Source organism: Phacochoerus africanus, chromosome 1 (assembly GCF_016906955.1).
Source record: "Phacochoerus africanus isolate WHEZ1 chromosome 1, ROS_Pafr_v1, whole genome shotgun sequence".
NCBI classification, from domain to species: Eukaryota; Metazoa; Chordata; class Mammalia; order Artiodactyla; family Suidae; genus Phacochoerus; species Phacochoerus africanus.
The window spans coordinates 137,122,063-137,137,540 of NC_062544.1; the positions used below are offsets into that span (position 1 = coordinate 137,122,063).

At 36.7% G+C, this 15,478-nt stretch overlaps 1 protein-coding gene across 6 annotated transcripts in view; it reads left to right on the forward strand.

The window, feature by feature from the left end:
- Positions 1-15,478, forward strand: part of CHL1 (cell adhesion molecule L1 like) — a 217,885-nt gene that overhangs the window by 38,717 nt on the left and 163,690 nt on the right. For 5 of the 6 annotated variants that reach the window (XM_047779306.1, XM_047779265.1, XM_047779272.1 and 2 more), the window contains exon 2: positions 8,670-8,749. The gene's annotated coding sequence lies outside the window, so the exon portion shown is untranslated. Of the gene's footprint in view, positions 1-8,483; positions 8,529-8,669; positions 8,750-15,478 lie in introns of those variants that run through there. The other variant, XM_047779291.1, reaches the window with a different exon arrangement.

Genomic DNA, 15,478 nt, shown 5'->3' on the forward strand with positions numbered 1-15,478 from the left:
CACTTAATAAGCAACTAATGTTTGACAATTTGACAGCCAATGTGCTTGAGTATTAGGGAGTAAATCATATAAAGTTCCCTAAAATCTTTTGTTTCTTCAATATAAATATTGTCCATTTCCCAAATGGTCAGAATGTTATATTGTAATTATTTCAAGTTAATAATATGGCGCTTATACAAATATAAAATGAACACGTCAAAGATTATATTCAATTCATTAATAATGCAAGAAACTATAATATTAAGATTAGCTCAAATGAGAATTTGAAGAACAGCAATAAATATGAAATCGGGATTTCTTAAATGAATTTGTTAGATGCAAAACTGATGAGTTTCGTATAGAGCAGTAACATTTTATGTTTGGGGTCATTCTTTTCTATAGGGCAGAAATGAACTATATATTTATTGGATAAAATTCATTCCCATTGCTTTGGACAAGAATCATTTTTCATTGCTTCAGTTTTTTACAACCCTGAGAGAGTTGTAAAACAGCCTAGTTAATACAAAGATGATCAGAGAAGCACACCCATGTAAAATTGGATAGTCTCCACAGAGTCCAGTGGACCTTGTCCAGGCCTTCACTGGAAGGACACATAGTAATCTCTTTTGCCTACTTTCAAGTCACAGACAATTCTTCTTGGCAGAAAAGAAAAGTGGATACATACTAAATTGTATAAAAATTATGGAAGAGGATTGAAATACCTTTTCGAGTTGATGTGTTGAAGGAAAAACATAGCATAGGCTGAATGATGAGACAGTCTATGCACTAATCTAGTTCAGGGGAAACTAGAGTTCAATACTTAGGCAATCGTAAGAGAGGAAAGTAGGAAGTCTTGGAGAAGGACATTGGACTGAGGCACAATCAATCTTATCTGAATTTTAATTGACAAGATGACCACAACCACAGTTCACACCTTGTCTGCACTTTTCATAAAATTATATTCAGTATTGATAGTTAAGAGTTCTACTTACTTCAACTTCCACAGGGAAGTTTTGTAAAAAAAAAAAAAAAAAGTCAAACCAATTTAGTAATGGTAACTTCTTCAAAACAGCAATGATGTTATTGCTTCTCTGAAGGCCGGTATAGCACTTCAGCATCCCTGAAGACCACAGTGAGTAGATGAACAGAGATGTACTTTTATCAGCCATGGCTTTTTTTTTTTTTAATTACTCAAATGAATTTATCACATCTGTAGTTGTATAATGATCATAACAATCTAATTTCACAAGATTTCCATCCCATAGCCCAAGCACAGCCCCCAACCCCCAAACTGTCTCCTCCGGAGACCATAAGTTTTTCAATGTCTGTGAGTCAGCATCCACTCTGCAGAGAAGTTCAGTCTGTCCTTTTTTCAGATTCCACATGTCAGTGAAAGCATTTGATGTTGGTGTCTCATTGTATGGCTGACTTCACTTAGCATGATAATTTCTAGGTCCATCCATGTTGCTAAAAATGCTGGTATTTTGTTCTTTTTGATGGCTGAGTAATATTCCATTGTGTATATATACCACCTCTTCTTGATCCACTCCGCTGTCAATAGGCATTTAGGTTGTTTCCATGTCTTGGCTATTGTAAATAGTGTTGCAGTGAACATAGGAGTACATGTGTCTTTGCGAGTCATGGTTTTCTCTGGATAGATGCCCAGGAGTGGGATTGCTGGATCAAATGGTAGTTCTATGTTTAGTTTTCTGAGGAATATCCATACTGCTTTCCACAGTGGTTGCACCAATTGACAATCCCACCAATAGTGTACTAGGGTTCCTTTTTCTCCACACCCTCTCTAGCACTGATTGTTTGTAGACATTTTGATGATGGCCATTCTGGCCGGTAGTAAGGTGGTACCTCATCATGGTCTTAATGTGCATTTCTCTAATGATGAGTGGTGTTGAACATCTTTTCATGTGTTTCTCAGCCATCCATATGTCTTCTTTGGAGAAGTGTCTGTTTAGATCTTCTGCCCATTTTTGGATGGGGTTGTTGGTTTTTTTGGTATGGAGTTGAAGAAGGTATTTATAAATTTTGGAGATTAATCCCTTGTCAGTTGATTCATTTGCAAAGATTTTCTCCCATTCTGTGGGTTGTCTTTTTGTGTTGTTTAGGGTTTCCTTTGCTGTGCAGAAACTTTGAAGTTTGATTAGGTCCCATTTGTTTATTTTTGTTTTTATTGTCAGTACACTAAGAGGTGGACCTGAGAAGATGTTGCTGTGGTTTATGTCAGAGAGTGTTAGGCCTATGTTTTCCTCTAAGAGTTTGATAGTGTTTGGAGTTTCTTTTTGTGTATTGTGTTAGGGAGTGTTCTAATTTCATTCTTTTCCATGTGGCTGTCCAGTTTTCCCAGCACCACTTATTGAACAAGCTGTCCTTTCTCCATTGTATAGTCTTGCTTCCTTTGTCATAGATTAGTTGGTTGTAAGTGCATGGGTTTAATTCTGGGCTTTCTATCCTGTTCCACTGATCTATATGTCTGTCTTTGTGCCAGTACCATGCAGTTTTGACGACTGTTGCTTTGTAGTATAGTCTGAAGTCCGGGAGCCTGATTCCTCCAGCTCCATTTTTCTTTTTCAGGATGTCTTTGGCTATTCTGGGTCTTTTGTACTTCCAAACAAACTTTAAAATATTTTGTTTGAGTTCTGTGAAAAATGTCCTTGGTAATTTGGTAGGGATTGTATTGAATCTGTAGATTGGGTAGTATAGTCATTTTGATAATATTAACTCTTCCAATCCATGAGCATGGTATATCTTTCCATCTATTTGTGTCATCTTTGATTTCTTTCATCAGTGGCCTGTAGTTTTCAGAGTACAGGTCTTTTGTTTCTTTAGGTAGGTTTACTCCTAGGTATTTTATTCTCTTGGATGCGATGGTAAACGAGATTTCTTCCCTAATTTCCTTTTCTGGAAAGAAGTTGAGCTCCAGTCCTTCTATTCCGCCATCTTTGGTTCCCTCATCCATGGCTTTTGAAGTACACCCACTTAAAATGGCTGAGGACTCTTCTCAGCCACTGTTTGATGAGTTTGGAGTTAATTAGAGAGCTCAGAGATCTAGCTGAATTTGGTTCCAACAACCAAATCAAAATCTGAGTTTGGCTATTTTAGACTTATTAATGCCATTAATACCATATTGTCATTTTGCAGCCTTTACAAGTAATTTAGGGCTGGTTCCCAGAGGAAGTATAGTGAAATGGTTAAGAGTTCTGGTTCTGTGGCCACACTGTCTGAGTTTGAATAGTAATTTTACCTCTTACCAGTCACATAGCCCTGGGGAGTTAAAAATTAATAAAACGATTATTTTTCCTGGCCTTGAGGAGATCACAAACTTGCCCAAAAAACATTGTAAATAAATCCTTTCCTCCTCATGAGAATAAGGCAGATAATGGCCACACAGCCTGTTAAGGTTCTTAGGCTCTTAATTGTGATAACATATATTTTCTCCAGTTGGCTGAGTTTAGGGGGTGAGGACTGATCAGGTTCCCCTCCCAGCCTCATTACCTGCCTCTGGATGATGTTGGAGTCTGTGCTGCCACCTTCTTGGTCCCAGGCCTGAGCTAAGCTTTTCTTCGATGTTAGTCCTATCCACCAACCCTGTACTGCAAGGTAGGTACTGTTATCCCTTATTTACCAGTGAGACAACTGGGATTCTGAAAGGTTATGTGATTAGCCTAAGAACACACAGGGAGCACATTTACTCTATTTTCAGCTCCTCTGGCTCTTTTTCCTTAGTCTGCAGTGTCCTCAATTAACATGTACCTTCCTTCTTTAACAGAGTGACGTTTACTGTCAGGCTGTGGAACTGTGCAGTACCACTATTTTTTGATATGTGTAGCTTTTGTATCTTCAATCACTGATCCATCCAAAACGTATTTATTAAGCTTCACTATGTTGCCAAGCGGTGGCCCTGGGATTACAGTGACAATCAAGTTATGCCCTAATAGGAACCCTCCTACCCTGTTGGTGGGAATGTAAATTGGTACAACCACTATGGAAACAGCATGGAGGTACCTTAGAAAACTTATACAGAACCACCATATGATCCAACAATCCCACTCCTGGGCGTATATTTGGAAAAAACTATAATTAAAAAAAAAAACTATAATTAAAACTATAATTTTTTTTATATATAAAAAAAACTATAATAAAAAAACTATAATTAAAAAACTATAATTAAAACTATAATTAGATACATGCACCCCTATATTCATTGCAGCACTATTTACAATAGCCAAGGCATGAAAACAACCTAAATGTCCATTGCCAGATGAATGGATTAAAGAAGACATGGTACATATATAGAATGCATTACTACTCAGCCATGAAAAATACTGAAGTAATGCCATTTTCAGCAACATGGATGCAACTAGAGCTTCTCATAATAAGTGAAGTCATAAAGAGAGATAAATATCATTTGATATGACTTAATATGTGGAATCTAAACTATGCCACAAATAAACCTATCTACAAAATAGAAACAGGCTCACAGACATAGAGAACAGATTTGTTGCCAAAGGGGAGGGAGAGGAAGTATGATGGGCTGAAAGTTCAAGGTTGGTAGATGCAAACTATAACATTTAGAATGGATAAACAGTAAGGTCCTACTGTATAGTACAAAGAACTATATATCCAATCTCTTCAGATAGACCATGATGGAAGATAATGTAAGAAAAGGAATGTACATATATTTATGACTGGGTCACTTTGCTGTACAGCAAAAATTGGAATAACATTGTAAATCAACTATTCTTTGATACAAAATTTTAAAAGAATAAATTAAATAAAAAATAATAAGGATATACCCTAATGGAACTCAATATTCCTAAATTAAATGCAGATAAAACCTAGCAGTAATATTTATGATGCCATTTTGTCTCTAGTTAATTTTGTCTAGAATGCAGTTGTGATTTATATACAATCTGTTGTAAATTCAGTGGATACAGAGAATTCACCTTAAAAATATCCTTGGATGGAGTTATCATCATGGTGCACTGTAAGCAAATCCAACTAGTGACCATGAGGTTGCAGGTTCTATCCCTGGCCTTGCTCAGTGGGTTAGGGATCAGACATTGCCATGAGCTGTGATGTAGATTGCAGATGAGATTTGGATCCTGAGTTGCTTTAGCTGTTTGGAGGCTGGTGGTTTTGACCCCTAGCCTGGGAAACTCCATATGCTGTGGGTTTGGCCCTAAAAAAAAAAAAAAAAAAAAAAATTCCTAGATGGTGCCATGTAGAAGAATTTCTTATTATCACTAAATAATTCTTATTTTCTGGCCACATCACTGGCATTCAGAAGTTCCTGAGCCAAGGATTGAACTGTGCCATAGCAGTAACCAGAGCCTCAGAAGTGACAAATCTGGATCCTTACCAGGGAGCTCCTGTAAATAATTCTTATACAGACAGCTTTTCATCCAGTACTGGAAGACATTACCATCTGTTTTGCTGAGCACCTATGAAACTATACGTCTTCTTATAGGGGCCATATTGTGTGAAAAATACTATTTTCAATTTCTAAATAACCTCAGAGCAGCAAAGTGTTCATATTAGGAAAGCAGATGGACCTGAGGTCACCTGATTCCAAGCTCCTATTTTACATCTGCCATGGGTTCACCTGAGTGGATCACAATCCATTCTTTACTGCCTTTTACTTTGAGAAAGTTCTGTTTCTCTCTCCATTGTGCTTTATCCATCTTTCTATTACTTTTACCTCAAGTGAGTAGAGAGTAATTATTTTGATTGTGCCTAAGCTACAGTTTCTTTCAGTCATCCTTGTTTTTTTTTTTTTTTTTTTTTAAAGCAAACCACCAACAAAGGTCCAAATGGCCATTTTACTTTAATATGATTCTAAGTCAGATTTCGTTTCAGTATTCCTCATTCCTCCTTTGACATTTGGCAGGTATGCTTATTCATATCTCCGAAGTAGAAAAACTTAGGGACTTTGAAAAATGAACATGCAACTTTTCTCTAAGAATGGAAAAGAAGTTATTTGTATTAGTGGTGATAGGAGAGAAGGTAAAGGCTTAAAACAAATCCAAAAGATTATATATCCTGCTACATACAATAAAAGTAGAATGAGAAAGATATTTTCTTAAACTGCAGTAGTATGTGTGTGTGCCCTTCTCATAATAATATTTGATCCTATACCTCCAATATACATATATCCCAAATTGTACAGATTCATAGTGCACTCTTAATTACCATAATAAAACAGAAAAGCAAACTGAAATTTAAAATGAGATACAATGAGCTAAAAATGACATATATACTCACATATACATCTATGCTATTTTAATACCAACATATGTGTCTTCATAGATATGTTTAATATCAATTATACATGTGTTTGTCCTAGTATCACTTGTTGCAGTCAAAAGGGCTGTCTGCATACCCCTTTGTGGAGATTATGCAAACACAACATGAAGGAATAAAAGGAGACCTGATAGCACAGAAGTAATCCTTTATATACACCAACACCAAGCACACACACACACACACACACACATACACAGGGTTTGAATTAAGCAGTAGAAAGCTTATATCCATGATTAATGTGAGTTCTTTCTCAACCAAATTTGAATGAAGCAGATGAGAGCTCAGCAGGCCTAGACCGCTGCCCTGAGCTTGCAGATAAGTTTGATCAGTAGCTATAGTCTCCATTCCTAATGCCAAATGACTGTCTTGAAAATGCTAAGCAAGAGAGTGGCTGATTCAGCACGGGCACTGATCCCCATTGGCATGGGTGTTATTGACAGAGGTAGAAAGGGGAGACCACTGGGAAAAGGCACCTGCAGTAGCTGTGTGACACAGGTAGGTTTTAAAGAGATATCTTAGAGAGATTTAATAATGGAACCATAACAGTTGCTCCCTGGCTGCTGAATATACCTGACTTATGATGTTCTTTATCACTGGGATAAATAAAGGACATCCTGTTTTACATCACTTAACTTTAGCCTCAGTACATGGAGTGGGCCAATCAGCAAATCTAACTTGGAATCAACACATGGAAACATTTCATTTTTTCTTTTCCCCATGGAGTGACTATTGAAACACAGAGGAATCTGGACACAACAAATGATGGCCAGTTTTTATATTCCTCTGTTGAGAGGAAAGGCTTCTATTAGCCCGTGGAATTCAATAAAAAATACAATTATACTCAAGCTATGTGTTAGGAGCCATATTAAATGTTTTGGACATTGTGAGTCATTGCTAAAGTTTTTTTATAATAATACAAATTATAACAGTGTCAGAAGTTGAACTAAAGGGATTGAAATGAGGTCACTAAAAAGTATACAGGGTACAGTCTGTGCAGTGTGTCACTTGGTCAGTTGGAAAGCAGTGGGGCTATTCTCCTACTTGCTAGGGTGGAATTTTTCTTTTCCGTGTATTGGTGTGAGATTCTCTCCAGAAGCATTGCCATTTGCTTATAGCTTTTTGGCAACAGTTTTTTGGAATAAGGCCAAAGAGACTGTCAAATAATGCACAGAAAGGAAGCGAGTTACTTGGATATTTTAGCCATCCTTTTTCTTAGGGTGACAGTGAGAAATATTGTGGTTTTATAAATCTCTTTTATTAATATATTTTTTTTCTTTTTATGGCCAAACCTGTGTCATATGGAGGTTCCTGGGCTAGAGGTCTAATCCAAGCTGCAGTTGGAGCCTATGCCACAGCCACAGCAACACCAGATCCAAGCTACATCTGTAACCTATACTGCAGCTTGTGGCAATGCGAGATCCTTAACCCACTGAGCAAGGATAGGAATGGAACCTGTATCCTTGTGGACACTGTGTTGGGTTCTTAACCTGCTGAGCCACAGTGAGAACTCCTAATTAGTAATTTTTACTGGAATGAGTTAGAATTACTAGGGGGAATTTAGCTCTTCTGAATGATGCTCATTAAGTTAAGACACCTGGTATGGGGAAAAAACAAAACAAACAAACCAAAAAACAACTTTGACTTATTTTCTTATGTTCAACAGAAAATCTTAGCTTTTCAAAGATGTACTCTTGGGTAAGCATTGGGAAAAAAATCTTATAAACAAATTTTTAGAGATTGGGAGCCAATCCTGAAATCATTTGGAAATTAACAATAAAAGGATTGTGTATACTGGTTGAAATACTTCATTCATTTCATATATTGATTTTTTTAAAATGGGGGGGTTGATGATAACACACCTGGGTGAGAGATGGCCTCTTGAAGGTTTATGTTAACTCTAATTCATAGAGTTCTGATTTTGGAGTGTGCTTCCTGATAGAGCTCTCATCATTTTAGCTTATACTATTTTATTTTGATAAATTGGTCACAGCCTCAGACAAAGGCAAGTGGCTGTTGCGAAAAACAGTTCATGGAGGACTGCCAAGTAGAAATTCGCACAAATTGTGGTCTGTTGCAAAATACTTGAATTCTTGAGAGAAGACACATCAATAATTCTTTCAATAAGAAGAGGAATTATGTGGTTGTTTTCTGCATCTCTGCTTCATTTAATCACAGATAGAAATCTAGAGGATTCATTTTATCCTCAGCAACAGAGCAATGATATTGTTTAGGTATTTGGGAATTTTTTGGAGGAGTGGGAAGAAGGAAAAACTAGATTTGTTTTTAAAACAGGGAAAAGGTAAACATTAATTTAAAAGTTGTTCCTTAGGTGAAATTATTTCTAAAATTACTACTTTCTAATCTATCTCTAGGTGCTATAAACTGCAAACAATGACCCTGTGTTAATACTGCAGACATATCATAGTGGAACCAAAGGGAACTTAAGTTACTGGTAAGAATATTTTCCTTAATCAGTTACTTTATGAATTTTAAATGCATTTAATTATTGCAATGACTGGTAGAAAAATATAGCCACAGGGAGTGCCAGGATATGGACCAGGTATGCAATATAGTGAGTTCTTGGGGTATTTTTTTAGGGTTTTATTAACATGCTGGCTTATTTTTCAAATAGTTATTTTTCTTATTAGTTTACCTCTTGGTGTATTTGAAAGTTGCATCTTGATATTTATCTAAATGTCATTTTTAACAGAAAAATGAGTTTCACCATTGGGATCTGAGCAGCTCAATTTTTTAGGAGGCTTGATGCTTTAGTAAAAAAAAAAAACCCTATATTTTCATTGGTCAGTCAGAGCTCACCTCTTTATGGTCTGAAGGCCTTTCAGCTTCAGTAACTGTCCCTTGGATTTGGATCAATGTGAAATCTGACCTGAATCCTCCTTTGGAGCGTTTTCAAATTCTTTGTGCAGTACCAGGCTGAATTGTAACAAATTTCAAAGAGTTTGGAAGAAAGAGAAAAAGTCTGCTTTCAAGGGCCAGACACACAAGGATCTGGTTGTGGGGTAGCTTTTTAGTCCTCTCAAAACTCCATTTCCTAAATCGTAAAATTAGACTAATAGTTGTAATTTCCTGGAGGTTCAGGTTAAATCAGATTATTTTGATAATGCTTATTAGCACTGTGTTGAGTCTATATGATTGTTTTATAAATGTTGATACTTCCTAGCATTACTAATTTTTAAAGGTAAAGCAATTTGAGAAAAAAGTGGTATTTTTTGTAGAAGTATAGTTGATACATAATGTTACACAAATTATAGGTATGCCGTATAGTGATTCACAAATTTTAAAGGTTATACTACATTTATAGCTGTTACAAAGTAGTTATTCCCCGTGTTTTACAATATATCCTTGCAGCTTATTTTATACATGATAGTTTGTACCTCTTAATATCCTATCCCTTTATTTTCCCTCCCCCCTTTCCCCTCCCTCATTGGTAACCACTAGTTTGTTCTCTGTATCTGTGAGTTTGATTCTTTATGTTATACTCTCTAGTTTGTTGCTTGAGAAAAAAAGGTATTTTTTTCCAATATTCATTTTACTTTCTCAGAAGCACATTTTGTTATCAAGAGAATATGCACTGCTGTAGAATTAAGATATTTTGGGGTGCATGCAAAATCTTTATATATGCAGTTTGTATACTGGGACCTTAGTAACTCTAAAGAAAACAGTGTGGAAAGAGATAGAACACCTTAACTTTTTAGTCACTGCTAGTTTATCTACTGCCTAGGAACAAGGAGGGGCCTCCTAAGCAAATGAGGGACTTTTCCAAGAACAGCCCTATGAGGAAACTGTTCTGCAAAACATGTGCCACCTTTGTCTCATTCCCTGGGGTGACTTTGCCTCTACTCTATTTATTTATTTGTTTGTTTATTTATTTATTTTGTATTTTTAGGGCTGCACTCACAGCATATGAAAGTTCCCAGGCTAGGGGTCTAATCGGAGCTGCAGCTGCTGGCCTACACCACAGCCACAGCAATACTAGATCTGAACCATGTCTGTGACCTAAGACACAGCTCACGGGCAATGCCAGATTCTTAACCCACTAAGCAGGGTCAGGGATTGAACCCATGTCCTTATGGATACTGTTCAGGTTTGTTACTGCTGAGCCATGACAGAAACTCCACCTGTACTCTATTTAGATACTCCCTTCCTTTGGAGCTTGTTGCAAGAAGGCTACTATTCAGATCTCTTCAGTAGAAAACTTGGGGACTTTGAACAATGACCAAACAACTTTTCTCTAAGAATGGAAAAGAAAATATTAGTATCTGTATCTGGAGGCTTTCTAGCTCCAGTTAATCTGCTGGTCCTTTAGAAGATTAAAAAGCTTATGAAATATACACTCATATTCTTAGAGAAAACTCTTCTTGAAATCTGTTAATCAAATCCTTTAATGATGATTGGTTATGAGGAGTACTTTTATTATATAAAAACTCTTCTATGGTTTCATCCTAAATAAATTTCTAGATCCTGAGAAACCTAGGTAAATCTTTCAGAAATTAAAGGATGAAATAAATGTCTGAGATATTAAATTAAAAAAAAAGGTATTAGCAAGCTACCATGAATAACTTTAATTGTGGTATTGATGAATGTGCCTTTTGACATCATGAAAATGGATGGCAACCTGCAAAACAAATACTCAACTCGTAACAGTGCATTCTTTATTTTATTGAATTATGTTTATTTTCCTGTGTTCCTCTTGATGATCTATCAAATCATTGTTTAATTCTGCAAAATAAGTTCCCTTGCCATCCGTTTTCATTGTAGTGCTTGAGAAATTCAGCTCAGCAGCTTCCAAGAAGCGTTTGTGGAATCATAGTCTTAGGAGATACACACACTACACGAGCACAATTAACATTAATTTTCTTTTGAGAATCTTTGATTTAGAAAGTCTCCTTTGCCTACATAGCCTCTCAAGAATGAAAAGAATGGAGTGAAATCATCCCAAGGACTCTGATTAGACTGTACTATATGAATACTAATTTTGCCGTTATATATGTCAACACTTAGATTTATCTGAACTTGCTCACAGCACAGTCTACACTTTGTTAGAAATTGTACCAGCCTGAGTTGGTACACCGGCACATTAACATACGTTTATCTATATATTTTCGTCATTGCCATACCAATGTATAATTTATCCAAAGATGATGCTTTCCATACATCTTAACAGAAGGCTTCAGTAGCTGAATGATAGAGACTGGATCTTTGTAGCAGAAGATCACAATAAAATACACGCTCTGTTAAATATAGTAAGTGACCTTGGGTCATACGCTGAGACTGGTTGATGGTGCTTATCTCTGCACACAGCTCCTCCTACTGATTTATGGATTTGAGTGCATTTTTCTTATATATATCAAAGACTAGGCTGAATGTCCTGAGAGGAGGTAAGAGAGAGCAGTATTTTCATTTAAGTCTTAGTAAAGTGCCTTCCCTTGCTACTCAGTAAAGCTGTCATAAATGTATTGGTTATTTTCCAGTGACATCCACATCTACTCTCAGGGACCACTCCACGTGCTCAGTTCCATCAGGGCTTGGCTCCCATACTCTTGCAGGACAAGATATAAAAACCTGTTCTTTATGAAATGGTTTCAGTGCAAAGTGCCACATATGATGGTTAATTTTAAATATCAACTTGACTGTTCTATTGGATGCCCAGATAGCTGGTGAGACAGTATTTCTGGATGAGTCTCTGAGGTTGTTTCCAGAGGAGACTAGCATTTGTATCAGTAGGCTGAATGACGATAGCTGTCACCAATTTCAGTGGGTATTATCCAATTCATGTGGGCTTGAACAAAAGGAAAAGGCAGAGGAAGGTTGAATTTGTTCTCTGTCTGAGATGGGACACCCATCTTCAGCCCTCTGTCATTAGCATTCTTGGGTATTTTTGTTTTTTTTTTCTTTTATGCTGAACTAGTGGCATTTGGAAGTTCCCAGGTTAGGGACTGAATTTGAGCTGCAACTGCAGGCCTATGCCACAGGCTCAGCAACACCAGATATGAGCCACCTCTGTGACCTACACCTCAGTTCATGTCAATGCCAGACCCTTAACTCACTGAACAATGCCAGGGATTGAACCCACATCCTCACAGAGACAATGCAGAGTCTTTAACCCACTGAGCCACAACAGGAACTCCTAGCATTCTTGTTTCCTGAGCCTTTGAGATCATAGTGAATTTTACCACTGGCTCTGCTGGTCCTGCAGCTTGCAGCCAACAGATCATGGGATTTCTCATCCTCCTTAAAGTGAGACAGTTCTCTAATACATCTCTTTCTATTCCTACCTATTTCCTCTTGGTTCTTTTTCTCTGGAGAACCCTGACTAAATCACTGCACAAATGCAACTTGCTTTGCTGACCCTGCCTCTGTCTTGTTTTACTTATGTTTACATGCCCTACATTCAGATTCAATTTATTGCTTACACATTTGTCTCATTAATATGTCTTTGAGGGCAGGGTCCTGTTCAAATATATATTTGCTTTGTTTCCACTGAGTATAGAACCTAGCACATACTAGCTACTTTATAAACATTGGAAGGTGAGGAAGAAGAAAGGGAAGAGCTGAGAGAGAGAAGGATTCACCTGATCAGTCGCTCCTTGGATCTCTTCTGGGTTAAATTTTGGGATTGCTCCCCAGGGTCCTACAGTCTAGTCAATCTTGCTGGGAGTTTCTAGTCCCACTTAAACTTGATTCTGATGAATTCTGATGTTCCCTTAACTGTCCTGTCTTTAATATGGACCCACCTGGCTAAAGGCTCCAAATCTTGGTGTTGCCTATGGCTAATTCACTTCTGGTTCATTCCTGAAGTAAAAGTGAAATACTGTCGAATGAATCTTAACACGAAATGAAAATTTCTCCTCAAGAAATCCTAAGTGGAAGTCAAGTAAAATAGATCTCCTTGAAAGAAGTTCCCCTGTTTTGAATTATTAAGCGTTCATTTTTCATCATCTCTTGCAAATGGGGCATTCAGAGGCGATAAAATTCCATTGGATGTTAAAATAATTCACCTAAGTAATTAATGTTGCATATTTCAAAATGATATTAAACAATATCCTTTTCCTCTTTCTTTTTTCTTTCCTGTGATGTAAGTACACCAGAACTAACTCTATGCTCTTGTCCCAGAATTAATCATTCCTATTCATATTTGATATTTATACCTTTTAAATATTTATGGGCTGTTATGTTCCTTTATTGTGTTTACCCACTCTAGGGACATTCAGGAGCCTTGCATTTCTTCCGTAGCCAAGCACTCCATTCCCTTTATCATTCTTGTGGCTGTTCTTTGGATTGCCTCCAGTTTGCATACATAATTTTAGTATTGAGGTGCCAAAAATATGTTTGTTTCAACTGGAGTCTAATTGAAGTTGCTTTTATTCAAATCATGTACACAAATAAATGTGATCCTCTAAAGCATGGCAACTCAGTGGGGGCTCCAGAGGGAAGCTGAGATATACAAATATGTTGGTAAAATGCTACAGGTAGATTTTAAGTCACTAGGGAAATGACATCTCAAAATCAAAAGATTGTAGGATGAGCACTATGTGAAGAATTTAATTTTAAAGCCTAGGTCTGTGATCATTTTGCAGATTTTTGTTGTTACTGCCAGTTTGTTGATTTGACGATTTTAATAGGGCTGGGCTTAGCTTTTATAGACATTTTCTAATCATTTACTTATTTTCTGTTTGCAATTTCAAACCGCAGAGTCTTTTTTACAATAGGAGAAAAAAAGTTGCTATTTCTTTACAGAGAAAACTGAAATAAAATGACCATTGCAATATTAAAGACAAAGAGACACTGAAACCTAGCAGAACTTGGGTGATATTCTTAATAAACATGCTATAGGCCTTATATTGTTATTTAAAAGGACTTCTCAAGTAGAAGCATGGTATACAGCACAGATAAAATGTCCGTGGAAATATGTAACACAAGCAAACAAATGACTTAGAAGAAAATCCAATGAAGGGATAAAATTGTGTTTCCTCAACAAAAAGCCATTTTTGCCCTAAGGCAATCCATGTTGTAGAAGAATACCATGTATAACATTGACACAAATCATAGGCACCTCCCCTGAACAGCAGATTTTATTGAACTGCACACATGAGGCCTTTGAGAGGAAGCAAACCAATGAAATACATCACTGCTATGGCCAACCCAACTGGGGAGGGCAAGGGAGCAGGCATATCTGAGAGCCTAGTGATGAAGCAGTGAATTAAGAAGTAAATCAAAGCCTCTGATCAACGGCTAAATTAGCCTGTCATAAATGATCCTGCTGTGGAAGGAAGTCTTATGCACAGAGATCAAAGACTAGTGCCTCCATAGATACCACAACACTCCCTGCACTAAAAAAGCAAGTGAAGGGGATGGGGAGAAATGCATCAAAGCTTTCTTAAGGACACTGTTCAGTACAATCTCCCCTACTTAAGGACAGAATGCACTGTTAGAAAAGTGAAAATGAATCTTGTTCATTTGTTTTAATAGTATGACAGAATCGTCTCAGTAAATAGTAGTTACCATTGTCATCATCTTCATCATTGTCACCATCATCTTGGAATCTAGCACAAATTTGTAGTATGCTTTTAGGCATATCATTTCATTACTTTGAGTTCCAATTTCATACTTTAGACAATGGGAGGTATTGGATAAGATTACAAGATTCCTTCCTGCTGTAACTTTCCATGATTTTTTCCAGGCAAATCTGAAGCTAGAAATTTCAATCCAGATATGGGAAGTCTGTACATTGGCAGATTAGGGCAAGTGTTGTTTGGGGCAAGCAGATTTTGAAAAGAAGCATAATTCTACCTTTTGGCAACTTTACTTACATTTCTTTAATACACATTTTAGAAGTTTCTGTTATCTTAGATTACATTTTATAGCACATATTTCTTCTGCTAAAAAAGCCTGTAAAGTGTTTCAGTGGGACATTTAATTTCCCATTATGTTTGGTTTCTCAAACCATTCCCTTTGTAATTGTCACATTTTTACAGTCCTGTTTAAAATGAATTTAGTTTTCCAACTAAAAATATCAAGCTGAGTTGGAAATTGAAATCCAAGGACTGTAAAATCAAATGATAAAAAATGAGCCTCTAGGCAAAAGTTTTCAACCACCGTAACATCTAGAAATACCTCTAGAAAAAAAAAGCGTTTTTTTATTTCTTATAAAATGCCTAAG